The sequence below is a fragment of the Elaeis guineensis genome, chromosome 5, assembly GCF_000442705.2.
Source record: "Elaeis guineensis isolate ETL-2024a chromosome 5, EG11, whole genome shotgun sequence".
NCBI lineage: Eukaryota > Viridiplantae > Streptophyta > Magnoliopsida > Arecales > Arecaceae > Elaeis > Elaeis guineensis.
In genome coordinates, this window is record NC_025997.2 from 2005118 (window position 1) to 2012427 (window position 7310).

Below are 7310 nucleotides of genomic sequence, written 5' to 3' on the forward strand. Positions count from 1 at the left end.
GCTCTAGAGGTTAATGCGTTAGGTAGGTTTCAAATAGAGTTCTCTTTTCTATTTAAATACAGCATATTATAAAAATAATATATAAATTTATACTAAGTCAGAATATCATGATATTCTAGGTTGATATTACGACATCAGCTAGAAAGTATACTTATAGATATTTTTATAACATCCTGGGTCAAAATGATGATATTCGATGTTAAAATTATAACATCCCATATCTAAAACATTTACTGAAGATAGTTTTGATGATATTATGATATTTTAAATCCAAATGATGACATTATATATCCATATTATGACATCCTATAGGTAAAATAAAATAGAAATTTTTTTTTTGATATTTTTATGATATTCTGAGTCGAAATTATAAGATCCTATGTTCAAATTATGACATCCTATAAATAGAACGCACACCGAAGAGAGTTTCAACAATATTATGACATTCAAGATCCAAATGATGATATCATATGTCAATATTATGACACTCTATTGGTAAGACAAAATTCAAAAAAAAATTTAAGCATTTTTATGACATTCGACATTAAAATTATGACATACTATACGTAAAATATCTTTTCAATGCATGTTTTGATATTTTTATGATGTCGTGGGTCTGAATTATAATATTATATGTTAATATTCTGATATCCTGTGGATAGAATAAAATCAAAAAATCTTTTTTGATATTTTTATGACATCCTGTATCAAATTTATGACATTCGATATTAAAATTATGACATTCTGTACGTAAAATACCTATCGAAGTCTGTTTTGAAAATATTATGATATTCGATATCCAAATAATGATATCATATGTTAATATTATAATATTTTATAAATAAAATTAAATTAAATTTTTTTTTTGATATTTTTATGATATTCTGTATTGAAATTATGACATTCGATGTTAAAATTATGACATCTTATAAGTAAAATACCTACCAATGATAGATTTTGATATTTTTATGACATCGTGGATCAATATTATGATATTTTAGATTAATATTATGATATCTTATAGATAAAATAAAATCAAAGAAGAATCTTCTTTTGATATTTTTATGACATCTTAGGTCGGAAGTATGATATTCGATGTTAAAACTATGACATCCTATAGGTAAAACTCTTCTAAAAAATATAATATGACAATATTAGGATAACCTAGACCCAAATTATGGCATTATATATTAATATTATACCATCCTGTATGTAAAACAAAATAGAAGAGTTTTTTTTGATATTTTTATGATATACTGGGTCAAAATTATGATATTCTATATTAAAATTATGACATCCTATAGGTAAAACGGCTATCAGATATAGTATTTGATATTTTTATAACATCGTGGATCAAAATTATGATATTATAGATTAATATTATGATATTCAACGATTAAGAAGCCTTCCAAGTATATTCTTTGATATTTTTAAGATATACTGCTACGAAATTATGATATTCGATATTAAAATTATGGCATCGTGTGGTTAAAATATCTTCAAAATATGACTTTGATAATATTATGACATCATATAGATAAAATTATGACATCGTGTACATAAAATTATAACATCATGTAGTTAAAAAGATATCTTTGTGTAGATCTGACAATATTATAATATTTTATATTAAATTTATGATATGCTACGTTAATATTATGACATCCTATAGATGAAACATATGACAGATAAAGATTTTTATCTTTTTTATGACATCTTGGCTTAATATTATGATATTTTACATTAATATTATGATATTTTATAGTTAAAAATTCTCTTAAGTATACTTTTAGATAGTTTTATGATATCTTATGTCAAAATTATGATATTTTATTTATAAATTATGACATCTTATGGGTTAAACATTTGTCGAAGACAGTTTTGATAATATTATGACCTTCTAGGTCAAAATTATTACATTCGATATTAAAATTATGACATCATGTAGGTATAACACCTCCTAAAGGTATTTTTGACAAAATTACGACATGTTAGATTGAAATTATGGTATTCTAGGAGAGCACTCCCGCTTGGTCTGCGTAGTGCCGTCATGGCTGAATGTGATGTCTTCGACTTTTCTATATTCAACAGCATCATACTCTGCAACATCATTAAATCCTGTCTTTTTAAAATATTGAAAAGACGCTTTTGCCTCCGTTGCTTAGCAAAGAAATTGAACCGCCTTTATCTTTCTCCTAAAATATCGCTTCGTCTTTTCTTCACTCTAGCGACCAATATTTTTTTCGTTTTCTTCCTTCGGACAAACATAGCATCTCGGCGTCCTCATCTCCATGGTTGAGAATAAACGTTTTCTTGCATCATTTTCTTCCTTCAGATGGTAGCATTTTTAGATAACTACTTTTATTCATTTATGGCCCCTAAAAAGTTTAAGTTTAAAAGCATCGAGAAGAATGCAATGAAGAAAAAGAGATGATCAAAGAGAGTACAGCAATAGAAGATGATCAAAAGAAGTACAGCAATGATTGTTTACATAGGAGAGGATACCCTTATAACCTCTGGGAGAGATGAAATAGCGGAAAGAGAAGAAGGTAAATTCCTTATAAATATTAGGATATCCATTTAGGGTTTTTTTAATGCGTCGATGTTTTCATGAGCAGTTCGTCTTTAGATTTTATATTAACCAAGCATGACCTCCTTCCATTAACAATATACCGTCTATAGTTTAATTTTAGATGCATTTTATTCATTTTTATGACACCATCGGTTGAAAATTTGATATTATAGGTTAAAATTATGGCATTCTGTTGCTAAATAATCTTTTGATTTTAATTTTGACAATATTATGATATCATAGCTCAAAATTATGACATCGTAGGTTAATATCCTGACATTCTTTAAGTAAAATACCTCAAAATCGTATTTTTTATCAATTTTATGACATCCTCTATTCAAATTATGACATTGTATGTAAAAATTATAATATCATAGCTATAAATACTTTTGGAGTATGTTTTGACAATATTAAGACATCATAGGCTAAATTTATAACGTTAAAGATGAATATTATAATTTTTTGTAGACAAAATACTTCAAAGTTTATATATTTTTTCAACTTTGCAACATCCTATGTTGAAAATATGATATTCTTTGTTAAAATTATGACAGCCTATAGGTAATTAGCCTTTCGATTATAGATTAGGCAATATTATGATACTTTAAAGAAAAATTATGACATGTAGTTGAATATTATCAATTTTGGTAGGTAAAACACCCCAAAAGAGATACTTTTTATCAATTTTTTGACATCCCAGGTTGGAAATATGTTATTATATGTTAAAATTATGACATCTTGTAGCTAAGAAGTATTTGGACAATAATTTTCTATAATATTATGATATCGTAGTCTAAAATTATGATATTATAGGTTAATATCATGACATTCTATAGGTAAAATACCTCAAAATTATGATTTTATGTTATGACTTGCTGTAGTTGACCATCCAATTCTTTATTGTAGTGTTAAGTTAAGTTCACCCAAGGATTGTTCGATGCAGGACTCCAATTTTTAAGAACTCTTGTAAATCTACAATGTATGTTCAAAATGTGCAGGAAATAGATTTTTCTTCACACACATAGAACTCATCCGGAATACTTCATTCGGTGCCTATGTTGACATGGAGCCCTTTGTTGTAGATGGAGTACTACTCTCGAACATCATAAAATATCATGTTGGAGGAGATCAATTCTTTTTTTGATAAAAAAAATTATAACCTTCAGTGCCAAGGAAGTAGCACTTATTTTGGGTCTTCCATGTCACGGAATCAAAATCTCAACCACCGAAAGATGTCCAATGAAGACCGCTAGGCTGTTTGAGAGATTCAAAAAGAGATTGAACTATCGATTTCGAACAAAAAGGCAATCTCCAGTACAAGCCAAGGAGAAAAACTGCCATCTCAGGCATACCATCAATCCTTAGAGGGTTAGAGTCTTTGATTGGTCAGCTAAAGACATCTAACAGAAATGAGGATATTGAAGATATTGTCAGGCTTTGGATTGCATATATGCTTGCCCATTTTTTAGCTCCAAAGTCAAATCAAACATGTCCAAGAGGACTGACCCCCTATTTGGATGATTTGTCTGAATTGGGATCTATTGCGTGGGCCATTGCAATCAAGAACTTGACGGTTGAGGTTCTTCCAGAGATTACTAACGATCTGAGGTCTAGAGAGCCATGCCAAACCAAGAGGATTGATAAGGATACGAGACAGCCCATTCTCCTTAGTTGTTCAACAGCCCTCGTGGTAATTATAATATATAGTACCAGTAGTCCAGCCCTTCATTTTAACTCTTCTGTAGTTTGATACATGAAATTTGTTTACAAGTGTAGTTCCTCAAGCATACGAATATAAGACTCCAATCTAACCCTTCAAAATTTCTGTTGGGTATAAAATAACCCCAGTCGAAGTTCGTAAGAGGCCGACCCTCTCGGGGCTCTTCCGACTTCCGACTTTGTGGACGCCTTTTTGAACCTCCAGGACCGTCCGAGCTTCCATGATACCATCCGGACTCCTCCAATGATCGACCTTCCACAATGTCCTATAGATTCCTCTAACAGATGAACTCCTATCGTGCCATCTGGACTTCTTCAATCATGAGCTCTTCCAATCATCTACCGGACTACTCCAAATGCTCTCTGAGCTTCACTTTCAGCCGATTCTCTACAGTGATCGACTGCTCTCCGAATCTCTTCCAGACTTCTCCCAGCCATGATCGACTTTGCTCCAAACTCCTTTCGAGCTTCGTCGACGTCCGAACTTCTCCAACAACAGGACTTCTGCAGTAGCCAGACTCCATCCGAGTTTCTACGACAGTCGATCGCCTTTCGGATTTCACTCGGGCTTCTACGGAGGTCAGATCCCAGACGAACTTCTACCACAAGCAGTCTACTCCAAACTTCTACCGCAAGCAGTCTTCTCCAAACTTCTACAGCATCTGGTCTTCAATCGAACTTCCACGATAACCTGTCTTCATCCAAGCCCTTACTGTAAGCGAATTTCTTTCGAACTTCTATTGCAGGCAGACCTCAGTCGGGCTTCTACAACAAGCGATCTCCCTTCGGACTTCTACAAGAACTGGACTCCGTTCGAACTTCTACAGTGGATGGGTTACAGGCAAACTTCTACAACGGACGGGCTCCAACAGTCGGATTTCTACATTGACCAACCATCGACCTTCAAACAACACCAACCGGACTCCAACAACGCCAATCGGACTTCCACAGGATCCTCCAGAGGATGAACTTTTACAATGCCTTCCGGACTCTTCTATCGGCCGACCTTCAGCTGGATTCTTTGTGCAACCAGACCTCTCCAACAGATAAGTCTTCAAACGAGCTTCTACATCATACAAATTCCGATCAGACTCCTCCAATAGGAGGTTCCTATCCGAGCTTCTACAGCGAATGACTTCCGTCTGCAGCACCAACGGCACTCAACAACAGTTAACCCATCAACAACCTCGAAAACATCCGAACTTCTCCCAGATTGCAGAGACAGAGAGCCATTCTACTCCATCAGACATCCCAACCGAGCTTCAGCCGACAGATCCAAACTCTCTGGCAAGTCACGACAATGGCCACTACCCTACTCCACTCTTTGTAACAAATTCCACATGATCCTATCACTCTCTGGCAAATCACGACAATGGACACCACTCCACTCTCCATAACAAACTCCATGTGGCTCTGAATGGCCCACTGACGCCACTACTCTCTGCAACAAACTCCGCATGGCCTTGAACGGCCCACTACCAGACAGTTACGGACATCGCTGTCAAGCGGTTACGCTCCTCCATCTATAAAAGGGACCCTCCAGATACGTTATTCTTTAAGCTCAAAATTCTATCTCGAAACTCTGCTAAAATTCTGTTTGAGTGCTCCATTTTTGTTGAGGCAGAGTACTGACTTGAGCGTCGGAGGGTCTTGTCGGAGCACCCTCAACTTCGATTTAGACTTTCCTTGCAAGTCTCGATGGCGGACACGGTCACCTCGACTCCAGCTTCTCCGACGTCGGTAGAATTTTGCACCAACAGAATTGGCGCTAGAGGGAGGGCCTGTGCCTTCACAGTATCCTTGTTCTTAAAGGAGTGCTCAACGGGATTGTCTCCGGTCATCTTCTCCGACATCTTCTTCTCCTTCTCCTACCAGATTTTCACCTAATGCCTCCCTGAAAGGTATCCACCAGACGATCCATGACCTCCGCGGCCAGATCTCAGCGAGCTCCACAAGCTCCGTTCTCATCTCCGATTTTCTAGGCTCCTCCTCTTCCGGCAATGACAGTCGGCATGGAGCAGTTTGACTTGCTGGTTCAGCAGGTCAGGGGCCTCACCGAAGCAGTGCAGGCCATGCAGCAGCAGTCGCAGTAGCCGCAGGCATTAATGCAGCTGGAAAGAGCATCGTTGGAGTTCCAGAATCCGGCTACCGGGTGGGCCACTTGGGCAAGTCGCCCTGTCTTCTCCGAAAAGGAGAAGCAGAAGGCGGAGAGCCTACCATCCGACCATGATTCCACCCCTGGGGAGTCCCTGCCTACGTTCCACCAGAAGACCCTCGAGACCCGCAGACGAGAGGACCTCCTGGATCAAAGATTTCGAGAGATGAGCCGGTGGATCGAAGAGCTCCGTCATGCTCCCACTGCTTATGGTGAGGACACCTGCACTGACTCTCCTTTCTCTCAAATGATCATGCAGGAACCAATCCCGTCGAACTTCAAGCTCCCCCAATTCGAGAGCTACGATGGGACCTCAGATCCGGTTGACCACCTGGAGGCCTTTCGGACAATGATGATGTTCCATGGCACGCCAGACACCATCCTGTACCGAGCTTTTCCATCTACCTTGAAGGGAGCGACAAGAAATTGATACTCGGCATTGAAGTCGGATACTATCTTCTTCTTTGACCAGATGAACTACCAGTTCGTTGCTCATTTCGTTAGCAGCCGGCGTCCCCGGAGAGGTTCGGAGTCCCTCATTAACATCAAGCAAAAGGAGGGAGAATTCATCCGAGCTTACGTCAATCGTTTTAACATCATCGCGTTGGAGGTCCGAAAATTGGACCAATCGATTGCGATGGCTGCCCTGAAGGGCGGTCTTCAAAAGAACGATCTTCTATTTTTTCTGAAAAAGAAGTATCCCAAGAACTTCGCTGATTTGCTGGCTCAGACCGAAGGATATGCCCGAGCAAAAGAAGCCTTCAAGATGAAGGACGAAGAGGCCGCGAAAGAGCGGCAAACGGGAGATTCCAGCAAGCCTGCAGTTGAAAAAGGGCCGAGTGAAGCTCGGCCACGTTCTCGAAC